Source organism: Adiantum capillus-veneris, chromosome 12 (assembly GCF_014529385.1).
Source record: "Adiantum capillus-veneris isolate H3 chromosome 12, ASM1452938v2, whole genome shotgun sequence".
Taxonomy (NCBI): domain Eukaryota; kingdom Viridiplantae; phylum Streptophyta; class Polypodiopsida; order Polypodiales; family Pteridaceae; genus Adiantum; species Adiantum capillus-veneris.
The window spans coordinates 135,340,916-135,355,303 of NC_140942.1; the positions used below are offsets into that span (position 1 = coordinate 135,340,916).

Here is a 14,388-nt window from a genome sequence, read left to right on the forward strand (position 1 = left end):
GTTGAAAAGAACTAATGTTTAATAAACTCTTAGCAATAAAGTCATCATGAGATCATGAATTTCTCATGATGTCAGATTTTAAGTCAAAGGACTACTCTTGTCCTTTTCAAAATTTTCCATAGTAGCATCACCAATTACTTTGATTTCTAAGAAAAAAATTATTTTCATTAAAGTTCTCTTTTTTTTATTACTTCATTTTTCCATTTGTTTTCCAAGCATAAAATTAAATTTTCGAGTTTGATTATATGAGTGACTCAAAGTACCCTAAGTTGTTTTGATTATTTCATTTTTTCAGCTGTTTTTCAAATATAAAAATAAAATTCGTAAATCTAGATATGGGTGACTAAGAGATAGTGAAATCCTCAGAGTACCCAAAGACAACCTTTTGAAGAGCTTAAAACATAAAAAAATAACCATTGTCGACTAATGTTGGTGTTTGAAATTTAGTATTAAAGATTGATCTATTCTATTCGTGTTTACAATTGATCACCCCCGGGAGTGTCCAATTTGGTTACAATGGTATCACAGCTTCAATCAATTTTTCAAGTATAAAATTAAATTCTAAATCTAATTACATGGGAAACTAAGAGGTAGTGAAGTCCTCAGAGTACCTAAAGACAACCTTGCAGAGCTATAAATATAAAAAAACAATCATTGTCGACTACTGTAAGTGTCTACAATTGAGTATTAAAGATTAATCTATTTAGTTGATGCCCCCCCCCAGGGTGTCCAATTTGGTTACAATGGTACCACAGCTTCAACCAATTTGGTTACAATGGTATCACAACCCTCGAGTGTCCAATGGTATCACAACTTCACCCAACTTGGTTACAATGGTATCACAACTTCAACCAAGCTTCCTTCTATGGGGCAAAATTCAAGCAACACACGATAGAAGTAAACGAATCTGAAAGTTTGGGCACCCTTTAAATAGGCATGTCTCTGTGTGTAGGCATACACCAAGTGTCGAGTGCATGCACTTTCCTCCTGTGCATGATCAGCCCTATTGCCATCTCCTCGTCAATCAGCCACAGCGTTTTTGGCAACAATCGCTAGATCGAGCCGATCTTTGTAGTTTTCAGAAAGATCCCCCAGCGTTTTCAGATTCCAACCCCTTTTGCTCGCCAGAATGGCTCAGATCTATCTTCGCTAATTTCCCATTGCGTTCTGGTACTTCAGTAGCCCATCGAGCATCTCCTCGGCCATTCCCTTGCCGGCATCGAGTGCTCCCATTGTTGCCCATCATCGACCTCGTCGATATCTGCGTTTTTCAGCCCTTCATTCCTCTCACATTGGGAGCGCAAATCAGCCCCTTGATGGCCATCAATGGCCATCCGCAATGCACATCGAGACGGATCCAAAGGTGCAACAAATCAGCCCCAGAAATACTTCATTTCGAAGAGTTACAGCTGCGACATTTACCGTTTGAATCAGTAGAGTTTGCTGACATACCGCTTTGTGCATTTACTCAGGATGTCGAAGTTACGAAGTAAAAGAACGAGGAAGCGGGAAAGTTGTATGCCTAGTAACGTTATGGAAGACAAGGGGAGGAGGAAGGGCAAAGAGCCTGAGGAAAAGCAGGAAGCGTTGCTTGCACTGGTCCCTCAGGAAAAGGAAGCATTCCCCACCAGGTAAAATATCCCTCTGATTCTCTTATGCCAGGTGGCACGGATGATCTGGTTAGTCATGTAATTAATAGATGGGTCTTGTTCATTCTTGTCCGCTGGCTCCAATGGATCCGACCGAATCGTGGCAAATATGGTGACAATGGAATTTCTTGAGAAAAATGGGAAATTTTTTTGAGTCCAAGTTGCAACAGAACAATGAGAATTTGGAGTCCATGTTGCAACAGAACAACGAGAATTTGGAGTCCAAAGTGGGAGTCCAAATTACAACTCATGTATGGGGCGCTCATGCAGGCTACAAAAGGTACCTGCTTTAAGTCAAACACCGGCTGAACTTGGACTCCTGGTGAAGGAGAGTGCAGAAGTAAGGCTTGATTGTGTCCCCGTCCCTGTGGACGAAAGGCTAGCAAACCGCATTTGGGGTAGCCGGGATGAGTGTGATAGCCCTGAACAATTCGAAGTTACGAATTCTTAAAGAAAACATCAATAGAATGCTACTTAAAGTCAAATGGGATAGTGCAAGCAAGAGATGGTCTTTACAGGTCATGAAAGGGAAGAATTACCTGACCAAAAGCAGATTGATTATACCATTTATGTCAAGGGTAACGTCATGTGGCTTCCAATGTAACGGCGCTTGTAAGCTTATGTTCTTTTCCCGATCCTAGCAAGGGTTCGAAAAGGCCAAAATACCACTGTAAGGCTCATGTTGGGCATGCTATCAGAAAAGCAATTATTGTTTTGCGGTCTGCAGGCCCTGCCAAGACAAAAATAGCAGTTGCTGTTACAAATTTGCAATGTGTTCAGTGATACACAGTTGAGGAGGTTTGGTCAGAGATGTGGGGGATACTACTTTCTTGTACAATAGAACCCCAGAAATTGATTCAGGTAAAAGGTCTTTAGCTGCCGTTTTTTTTTCGCTGACCTCTCATCTGTTCTGTCAACAGAGTGACAAGTATGTTGTAGATGGTCATGAACTTGAGTTCCTTGAGTACCTGGGTTCCGGAGCGACAAGCACTGTTTATAGGGCTCATTATCTTGACAAAGATTTAGCTGTAAAAGTTTCTAAAAGCGAAGTTGATGTCTCTTATGAGAAGGAGATATTGGAGTTGCTGAAGGGAGTGCCTGGTGTTCCAAGTGTCGAGGGAGTTGCTTCTGATTTGAAGTTACTTTTGATTTTGCCAGTTGAAGAAAAGGTGAAAGGGTCAGTTCCACTAGAAGCCAGGGAAAATTTTGCTAATGTTATCGATACATTGAGAGAAGCACATGAAAGGAAGATTGTACATAGAGATGAAGAATGGGTAATATAGTAGTTTTTGATCAGTCTTTTCTACTCATTGACTGGGGTTTTGCTTGCCGTGTTGTACATGCCTAAGGATGATGTGGTTTCTTTTGTGAAGTCTTTATTCTTATTATCTCATCCAAGCGAGGCTCGCAATATGCGACATTATGCCCAATGCAGTTCTCAATTCCGACTATCACGGAGTCAGGTGTTGCAACCTGAGAAGCTAGCTGATTACTGGGATTTGATGTTGGGAAAGGCAAGTGCTTGGCTGGAACCATTGCAGTATGCAGAAGCTTTAGGTTATGATGAGTTAAAGATATGGGTTGCTCATTGGGCTGTGAACTTTTGCCCCTGATCTTGTAATGTGCTTTCATCAACTGTCTTTGACTTTGTTGCTAAACTGCTTTGCAATGTGCCCCCATTCTACTGATCCACTTTCAGACTGAATCGAGTCAGAGCAGTTATCAATAATCAACTCCCCACATCTGGAGCTGTTACCATGGCTTTTGTACCAATACAGAGCTATCAAAGCCTGTATAGCAGGGAAACACAAATGCATCACTAGGCTGTTAAGTAAGGTTCCTCAACAGTGCTTTAGGTGGATAAATTCAAATATGCATAATTTTATATATATTATATATATATATATAATATATATAATATATATATATATATAATATATATATATATATATTTATGTATATTTGAATGTATATTCCAATGTATATGGCATATTTGAATGTGCTCTCTCTCTGTTCTTGGGTTTGTCTAGCTTGTTCAACCCATTTTAGCTTTTTGAACTTGTCACACACATGTGATTAGTGTTTCCTCAAGCATTGGTTTGTTGTGTCATAGAACAAAGACAACCCATTTTCTCTTTGCAATGCAGGAAATATGTTGCAATACTAATTCAATACCTACTAATTTCACACATAGGATTGAGAAGAGGAGAGAGCGCAGATCATCCAACAACTAGATTATCCAAGTGAGAGATATTTGTCAGAATACCATTTCACCCCCTACAGTCATACTTGCCTGGAGAGGAGGTCGTCAGCTCTCCACCCAACCATTGAGATAATGAGGAGTGCTCCTCACTAATAGAATTACCTACTAATTTCACACAGAGGATTAAAAAGAAGAGAGAACATAGGTACATCCAGCAACTATATTATCACTACGTACAGGAAGAATCGACAGTCCGAGAGTGAAAGATACCTATTAGAATGGCATAACACCAATCGTGCGTACCTGCCATATAACATCATTACGCACACACAGACTGACAATCCGAGTGAAAGATATCTTTTAGAATACTATAAGACCCTTATGGGCGTACTTGCCATGGAGGGATAGGTCGTAAGCTCTATAGGTCTACCTGACATTTCTCCTACCCTTCAAGAAGAGTTTCTATCCTTTAAAACCAAATGGAAAAAACCTCTTGGAAATTGCACATCGGCGTTCCGAGTGAAAGATATCTTTTAGAATACTATAAGACCCCTACGGCGTACTTGTCATGGAGGGATAGGTCGAAAGCTCTCCACCCAACCATTGAGATAATGAGAGAAGTGTCTCTCATTCCCAGACCTTGGAATGTGTGGCCTGCTGTCCATTGGTCTGGCCGCTCGAGCACTATGACCAGACGGTCCCTCCCTGAATCCCATCCTTACGGCTCTATGGCTAGAGGACGGTCGACCTCGTCACAGCCGTGATATGCTACCTGACATTGCCCCTCCCCTTTAAGAAGAGTTCTTTGCCTGGAGAGGTAAGTCGTCAACTCTCCACCCAACCATTGAGACAATGAGGAGTGCTTCTCACTAATAGAATTACCTACTAATTTCACACAGAGGATTAAAGAAGAAGAGAGAACATAGATATATCCAGCAAGTATATATTATCACTACGCACAGGAAGACCTACAGTCCAAGAGTGAAAGATACCTATTAGAATAGCATAACACCAATACGAGCGTACTTGCCATAATATCATCATTACGCACACAAAGATCGACAATCTGAGTGAAAGATATCTTTTAGAGTACTATAAGACCCTACGGGCGTATTTGCCATGGAGGGATAGGTCGTAAGCTGTATAGGCTACCTGACATTGCCCCTACCCTTTAGAAAGAGTTTCTATCCTCAAAAACCAAATGGAAAAACCTCTGGAAATTGCACATTGGCGTTCCAAGTGAAAGATATCTTATAGAATACTATAAAACCCCTACGGGCGTACTTGCCATGAGAGATAGGTAGTAAGCTCTCCACCAACATTGAGATAATGAGAGAATGTCTCTTATTCCCAGACCTTAGAGATGTGTGGCGCCATCCACATTGGTCTGCCGCCCGGCAGTACGACCAGACGGTCCTCCCCCTAAACCCCGTCCTCACAGCTCTATGCTAGAGAACGGTCGACCTCGTCATAGCTGTTTATAGGCTACTTGACATGGTGATAACCGCTCTTCCTCGTTCAACACCATAGGTACAATCTCTTCCCAAGAGATAGTATTCAGCCGGCCACTAGTAATCAACGAATAATAGAGTTGGAATATCGAGGAGGTAACTAGGCCATGGCCCCGTCCTCTGAATTGATAAGCTTTCCCATATGAAGTATCTCTTGGTGAAGCTCCTGCATCTCTTTGATATGATCCCTCATGGACGAGTGCTTCGCTTCGAGGGTCCTCAATTGCACTTCCATAGCTATCCTCTTCATTAGAGAAATGTCAATCATATAGGAGAAAGCATTTCCCAAATCTGCTTCACGTTCTTTGATCGACCGAATGTGACTGATGACAGATGGTGTACTCTTGAGATTGATGAGTGATCGGATCCGATTATTGACATGCTCCCATAACTTTGCTCCTGTACAATCCGTCGGTTTTTGAAAGTTGCGCGGCGTACAGAAGCTTCTAAGCTCGTATGAGTCCAAAACCGCCATTGTGTGGCTTTTCCCAATGGCATAATTGTCGCCATTCATTGGCCGATTCCAAGGGAAAGGTGGGAAGGGTGGGGCTCTTGATTGGGTTGATGAGTTGCGCTGATGTAAACCTAGGACAATTCTCCCACTCCTCGTTGACGAGCAGTGCCATGTCATTGCCAAAAGCTCCGTGGATCAGAACATCGTTCTCGTCGTACTTCTTCATCGTGGACCGAGTTCATGTCAGAATCGTCACTCTACTCTCCATCGTGTTGGAGAATTAGGCATGTGATAGGGTTAGGTCCACACAGAGAGAAAAAGTTCAAATCTGCTCACTACAACCGAAAACAACCCCCAAAAGAGTGAAAAACGCAGAAATTACAGCAAACCGTCTTTTTTCTCGTAGCGAAAATTAAGTGCCAAAAACTCGCACAAATCATCAAGCCGATTCGAGAGCCCGTCGTGCTTTGATACAATGTCAAAGGTGCAACGGAAACGGGTGAAACTGATGATGATCTCATCTGCAACCGCGAGCAAAACACCTCTCTAATTATGGAAGACAGGGCGTACTTGAGAAGTCTTTGGTAATTCAAGCTTCGATACATGGACAGAGGTATCCCTCTCAAATATCCAAAACTGAGAAACATCGGCTTTTCTACCAAAATAAGCCTCAAACTAAATCTTCTCTAGAACTGAAGAGGTCGAACATCGGTTTATGATAGAACTACTATCGCATCCAGATGACAATCCAGAAGAGGTAAGGGAATCAGATGATAATGCATCCAAGGTTCCGAAGAAGAAGAAGAAGAATGGGAATCAGCTAATGGTTCATCAGAGCATTCCCGACATTCAGATGTTTGGGGCAGTCCCTTGTGCTTTCACACGACGTCTTGTAATCGTCCCTTCACGGCACGATATTGTGTGCTTCTAAAGTTTGAAGCGGCTACCATCGCTCTGTTTGGGAATTCTGAGAAACTACCATGGCAAGGACAAAGCAAACCGCTAGAAAAGGTTTACAAGTCCCAGAAGAATCAAAGAAGGATGATGGCACCCAAGATGATGCGAAGGACAAAGCAAACCGCTAGAAAGGTTTTCAAGGTCCCAGAAGAGTCAGAGAAGGATGATGGAACCCAAGATGATACCAATCTGGAATCTGAGAAGCTAGTTCAAGAACCTCTTGAGAGGCCCTTGGTAGAAGAGAATGTATATCAAGTGAAATCTGTAAGGGAGATAAGGAAAGCACAAAAAATCTACTTGTTTTCTTACCCAAGGTTGCCCTTCTGAGAATAGTCAAGGAGAGAGAGAGATCTTGAAAAGGCTCTCTATGCTGATAACAATTTGCTCATACAAGTGACCAAGGGTGGTCGCGGCATAGGACTGGCATTCCCAATGGATAGACCTGGATGTACACATAACTGCGATTGCTACTGACACTGCCAACTGCTCTTGCACATGAGACCATCGACACGGTCTCCCTCATGGGCTTCCCTAGCCTCCTATGGAACTGAGGCTCTGGCGGGATCTCCTCTTGGGCTTGAAGGCTGGTCTGAAGGGAGAACAGCCGGATCGGGGCTGCCCTATGGTGTGGCTGTCCCAAGACGAACATGGATTTTCTTCTCATGTATGCTTGCACCATGCCGTGAATTGTTTGAATTGTTAATTCCGTTCACGGTTCATTACGGTTTCAAGGGAGAAGACAACCTTTCCATTAAAGCTTCAAGCACGAAAATCCACTCACATCATAACCTCACTTTGAAAAGGAGGGGATGTCAAGTGACACATCCAATCCTATGTGTCCGTGGACAAGCTACAGCACGACAAGGGTTCAGTCAGTCCAGTCAGTCTAGATAAGAAGTGATTTAGCACTTTTTGTGAGTCTATTCGTAGACCGTGCATGCCCAGTCACTTAGTGTACATGCATATCCTCTGGTTGCACACAACATGATCATAAGCATTCCCATCAAAATCCTTCAGGGAAATTTTCCAATGCATTTAGCCTATTTTACCTATTTTTGACATTTTTCACTTATTAATTTAAGTGACTTTTGTTGGAAACTAGGTAGGGTCAATTGAGTAAGTTTGTATATAAGCAAACCTAAATTAGCACTATTTGGCAGAAGAGGCAACAGGAGACAAGCTGAGCAGGCAACTTCTCCAACAAGAACTTGGTGGATTTCCTCCAAGCAAAGACCGTCCCCCATCCCCTAGCGTTTTTGCAAAGCTTAACACCTAGCGTTTCTGGAGTGCATCAACCTAGAATTTTTGCATCCAGATACCATCGCCACAGACCCCATCAGATAGCGTTTTTGCTGAGCCACATCCCTAGCGTTTTTGGATCCCAGTGTTTGCAGATTTGCCGTGTTTTCAGCCACAACAATGCATCGTTTTCAGCAATGAAGAAACTACAAGTTCAGCCCCTAAAGGAGTAGCAGATTCAGCCTGGAAAGACTATCAGTTTTTAGCCTTAAGAAACCTCAATTTTCAGCTCTAAACCTGTAGAATTTCAGCGACAAAAGACCCACAGAAACAACCCCCAAAATCAGCGTTTTCAAACTGTAGCAAATTTCAGCCCATAGCGTTTTTGGAAACCAGATTGCAGATTTCAGCCCTTATGTCGGTGTTGTCATTCCTGTCATCGTCGTCGACATAGTCTAGACTTGCATCAGTCTCATTACAAACCGTTTGTACCAGATTGTGCAATCATAAGAAGACCACTCTCACCGACGAGAGTGGAGCCTTCGGAGGAGGGTTTTATAACGTCTTTGATGTCGTATCTCTCTTCTCTCTCTATCTCTCGGTCTCATACACTTGCACGCACAGTGTCCATTCACTTTGTTTGTAATCATAGCATTCTCTCATTAAGAACGGAAGGCTCTACCTTCCATAAGAACGAAAGAAACCTTGAGCACAGTTTGGAGCACTCATCTTGAGCAAAGTGCAAACATTCATTCCGCTGCAGCTTACACCATCTCATTCCATCTAGAGCTCGGGGTGTTTTCAGTCATGTTTAGCCTTGGATTTTAGGCTTGGTTTCATGGCCATCGACTTTCTGCAGGCTGGGAATATTTTTCCAAACCATGCCCATTTTTCTCCAAGGCTTCACCCGGCCATTCCAGCCCATTTCCCTTCCCTTCTATTTCCCCATTATCCTCAATCGTGGGGACTGAGGGGTGGACAGCCAGCAGACCTGGTGGTTTAGGGTGGGAATATTTTTCCAAGCCATTCCCGTTTTTCTCCAAGGCTTCACTCAACCATTCCAACCCATTTTCCTTTTATTTCCCCATTATCCTTAGTCGTGGGGGGCTGGTGGACCGCCAACCGACCTAGTGATTTGAGAGTACTTAGGGAGGGCAAGGTCAGTGTGAGGTGGTCGCAAGCTCGAGGCTGGGGAGCCCTCTCTTGGGCACCCCGGGGGGTAGCCCCCTTGTGGGTCGTGTCCCCATGGTAATGGAAGTAGGGGACAGCCTAGCGATTTTGACTGCCTCCCACTCTACCATTTTTGACTTTGGGGGATCGTCTCAAGCCATGACGAGGCAGACCTAGAGTTAGCGGGTTGCTCCCATAGCGACCCCATGGGAAGTGTTCGAGGGCAGTGGACCACGATCCCGTATGGGTAGCCAATACATTAGCCTTGCGTTTCTCCTTCCCCTGGTAGATGCATGGAGGCGCTATGATCATGGAGATGCATAGCACCTTCGTCATGGTGCAAGCATACGAGAGAAGCAAATCCATGTTCGTCTTGGGGCAGCCACACCATAGGGCAGCGCCGATCCGTCTTGTTCTCCCTTCAGACCAACCTTCCAGCCAGGAGGAGATCCCGCCAGAGCCATGAGCAAATCGTTATCAGCATGGAGAGCCTTTTCAAGATCTCTCTCTCTCTCTCTCTCCTTGACTACTCTCATGAAGGACAACCTTGGGATAAGAAAACAAGTAGATTTTTGTGCTTTCCTTATCTCCCTTACAGATTTCACTTGATAATTCATTCTCTTTCTACCAATGGGCCTCTGAAGAGGTTTTGGAACTAGCTTCTCTGATTCCAGATTGGCATCATCTTGGGTGCCATAATCCTTCTCTGACTCTTCTGGGACCTTGTAAACCTTTCTGGCGGTTTGCTTTGTCCTTGGCATCATCTTGGGTGCCATCATCCTTCTCTGATTCTTCTGGGACCTTGTAAACCTTTCTAGCGGTTTGCTTTGTCCTTGCCATGTTAGCTTCTCAGAATGCCCGAACAGAGCGATGGTAGCCGCTTCAAACTTTTAGAAGCACACAACACGCGCCGTGAAGGACGATTAGAAGACATCGTGCAAGCCCAAGGGACTGGCCAAACATCTGAATCGTCGGAATGCACTGATGAACCATCAGCTGATTCCCATTCTTCTTCTTCTTCGGAACCTTGGATGCAGTATCATTTGATTCCCTTACCTCTCCGGAATCCTCTAATGAACTTGCATCTCGCTCCTTTGGTTCTTTATCTTCACTTGAAGACTCTTGCCCTGTTGAGGTCGACACTGTCCTATCCGTGGGAGAACTCAATGAGTCGGCATACATACCAAACCTTGTTTCGCATACCCCATTAACCTCTGAATGGAGTCAGACTTCTTTTGTAGATAGAAGGTTCATATCTCTTCTGGTAATCCACAGCAAAACCGCTCAATCTTGTTCTTCAAAGTGATACTCTTAAATGAGAACACATGCAAATATGTATCCCAAAACCTCTGGCAATAGTCATCCAAAGTGTCTTCTTCAGTTATCCTTAGATGGTTCCATGTTGTGATGACATCGTATTCATATTCTTTCGTCAACCATGCGGAAGTGAAAATTCTCTTAAATTTTACCCACTTCCTTGGTGCTTCCCTACGTAACAACAGAGTAGACCACCATGTCTATGCATTTCCTTTCAAGTAAGATGCCGCCCCCTTCGTACCAGTGTTCTGAAATACAACCCCCTGAGAAGGCGATATCAAACTGCTATACAAACGCAAGGGCTCGATGGGTGTCCTGATAGCCTGAAAACGTGTGAAACTTGTTCTTTTTCTTTCTGTCCAATCTGTCAAAAAAAGAAGACATCCTCTCCTCTGAACTTCTAGATCGCCTCTCATGACTCTCTGAAGCTGAAAAAAAATCTAGGTCATTCTCACAGCGAACACGCTTTGTGGATCTGCAAGCCATCTCGAAAGCCGACCTCCTGGCCAAATAATCGGGGGAATCCACTGACTTCCTCTTCTTCCAAGAGTGTTGCTTGTTCTTCATCAATCTGTAGACTCGCCGCTCTACAGCTTCGTCACCCTCTTTCTGTGCGTACAGCCTCCGCTTGCCTGTATGTCTTTTCTTTCTATTTCATTTCTTGCATTCTTTATGGCTTATGCCCCTTAAGACAGAGCGATGAAGACAAGAGCGGGCCCGATGCGCAATGTACGAAGGAAAAGAGTGGCTAGCAAGTCCGGGGCAAGGACACGTAACTTTTTTCTTTTTAAATTCTCTCCAATTCTCCGCAAGAACCCCTTGTGTGCTGCAAAAAGGATCGGATTCTCCATAAGAGAAGAAACATCTGAGCTCTGATAACACTGTTATAGGCTTGGACACTCCAAGCGAGAAATCAATAGCAGCACACGAACAAATCTTCAAACATCTGGACAAAACTTTAATAGAGAGGGAGAGAAAAGGAAAGTTGACACACAGCACCACAAAGTTCCACGCCCATATGCAGTGGCCCCAAAGACTGGCACCCCTTTTGGTATTTCTCTATTATTCAATCGTCAATGGACAACACTCGAGGACTCTACGTCCAGATGCTCTACAAAGTAAGAGACCCAAGGGCCCTTTCACCTGCTTGACAACTCACAACCCAGAAGCTCGGGCCCAACTTGGGGGCGCCCGAGAGAGAGAGAGGGGGCTGATTTTGCTATGATGTGAGTGGATTTTCGTGCTTGAAGCTTTAATGGAAAGGTTGTCTTCTCCCTTGAAACCGTAATGAACCTGTGAACGGAATTAACAATTCAAACAATTCACGGCATGGTGCAAGCATACATGAGAAGAAAATCCATGTTCGTCTTGGGACAGCCACACCATAGGGCAGCCCCGATCCGGCTGTTCTCCCTTCAGACCAGCCTTCAAGCCAAGAGGAGATCCCGCCAGAGCCTCAGTTCCATAGGAGGCTAGGGAAGCCCATGAGGAGACCGTGTCGATGGTCTCATGTGCAAGAGCAGTTGGCAGTGTCAGTAGCAATCGCAGTTATGTGTACCTCCAGGTCTATCCATTGGGAATGCCAGTCCTATGCCGGACCACCCTTGGTCACTTGTATGAGCAAATTGTTATCAGCATAGAGAGCCTTTTCAAGATCTCTCTCTCTCCTTGACTATTCTCATGAAGGGCAACCTTGGGATAAGAAAACAAGTAGATTTTTGTGCTTTCCTTATCTCCCTTACAGATTTCACTTGATAATTCATTCTCTTCTACCAATGGGCCTCTCAAGAGGTTCTTGAACTAGCTTCTCAGATTCCAGATTGGTATCATCTTGGGTTCCATCATCCTTCTCTGACTCTTCTGGGACCTTGTAAACCTTTCTAGCGGTTTGCTTTGTCCTTCGCATCATCTTGGGTGCCATCATCCTTCTTTGATTCTTCTGGGACCTTGTAAACCTTTCTAGCGGTTTGCTTTGTCCTTGCCATGGTAGTTTCTCAGAATTCCCAAACAGAGCGATGGTAGCCGCTTCAAACTTTTAGAAGCACACAATATCGTGCCGTGAAGGACGATTACAAGACGTCGTGAAAGCACAAGGGACTGCCCAAACATCTGAATCGTCGGAATGCTCTGATGAACCATTAGCTGATTCCCATTCTTCTTCTTCTTCTTCGGAACCTTGGATGCATTATCATCTGATTCCCTTACCTCTTCTGGATTGTCATCTGGATGCGATAGTAGTTCATATCATAAACCGATGTTCGACCTCTTCAGTTCTAGAGAAGATTTAGTTTGAGGCTTATTTTGGTAGAAAGCCCGATGTTTCTCAGTTTTGGATATTTGAGAGGGATACCTCTGTCCATGTATCGAAGCTTGAATTACCAAAGACTTCTCAAGTACGCCCTGTCTTCCATAATTAGAGAGGTGTTTTGCTCGCGGTTGCAGATGAGATCATCATCAGTTTCACCCGTTTCCGTTGCACCTTTGACATTGTATCAAAGCACGACGGGCTCTCGAATCGGCTTGATGATTTGTGCGAGTTTTTGGCACTTAATTTTCGCTACGAGAAAAAGACGGTTTGCTGTAATTTCTGCGTTTTTCACTCTTTTGGGGTTGTTTTCGGTTGTAGTGAGCAGATTTGAACTTTTTCTCTCTGTGTGGACCTAACCCTATCACATGCCTAAATTCTCCAACACGATGGAGAGTAGTGACGATTCTGACATGAACTCGGTCCACGATGAAGAAGTACGACGAGACGATGTTCTGATCCACGGAGCTTTTGGCAATGACATGGCACTGCTCGTCAACGAGGAGTGGGAAGATTGTCCTAGGTTTACATCAGCGCAACTCATCAACCAATCAAGAGCCCCACCCTTCCCACCTTTCCCTTGGATCGGCCAATGAATGGCGACAATTATGCCATTGGGAAAGCCACCACAATGGCGGTTTTGGACTCATACGAGCTTAGAAGCTTCGGTACGCCGCGCAACTTTCAAAAGCCGACGGATTGTACAGGAGCAAAGTTATGGGAGCATGTCAATAATCGGATCCGATCACTCATCAATCTCAAGAGTACACCATCTGTCATCAGTCACATTCGGTCGATCAAGAACGTGAAGCAGATTTGGGAAATGCTTTCTTCCTATATGATTGACTTTCTCTAATGAAGAGGATAGCTATGGAAGTGCAATTGAGGACCCTCGAAGCGAAGCACTCGTCCATGAGGGATCATATCAAAGAGATGCAGGAGCTTCACCAAGAGATACTTCATATGGGAAAGCTTATCAATTCAGAGGACGTGGCCATGGCCTAGTTACCTCCTCGATATTCCAACTTCTATTATTCGTTGATTACTAGTGGCCGGCTGAATACTATCTCTTGGGAAGAGATTGTACCTATGGTGTTGAACGAGGAAGAGCGGTTATCACCATGTCAAGTAGCCTATAACAGCTATGACGAGGTCGACCGTTCTCTAGCCATAGAGCTGTGAGGACGGGGTTTAGGGGAGGACCGTCTGGTCGTACTGCCCGGGCGGCAGACCAATGTGGATGGCAGGCCACACATCTCTAAGGTCTGGGAATAAGAGACACTTCTCTCATTATCTCAATGGTTGGGTGGAGAGCTTACTACCTATCTCTCATGGCAAGTACGCCCGTAGGGGTTTTATAGTATTCTATAAGATATCTTTCACTTGGAACGCCAATGTGCAATTTCCAAGAGGTTTTTCCATTTGGTTTTTGAGGATAGAAACTCTTTCTAAAGGGTAGGGGCAATGTCAGGTAGCCTATACAGCTTACGACCTATCCCTCCATGGCAAATACGCCCGTAGGGGTCTTATAGTACTCTAAAAGATATCTTTCACTCAGATTGTCGATCTTTGTGTGCGTAATG

The 14,388-nt window shown here is 44.2% G+C and overlaps 1 pseudogene; it reads left to right on the top strand.

Annotated features, from left to right (window-relative positions):
• The first annotated feature begins 1,450 nt into the window (after nucleotides 1-1,450).
• On the top strand, nucleotides 1,451-2,909 carry LOC147446550 (uncharacterized; annotated as a pseudogene).
• The last annotated feature ends 11,479 nt before the right edge of the window (nucleotides 2,910-14,388 follow it).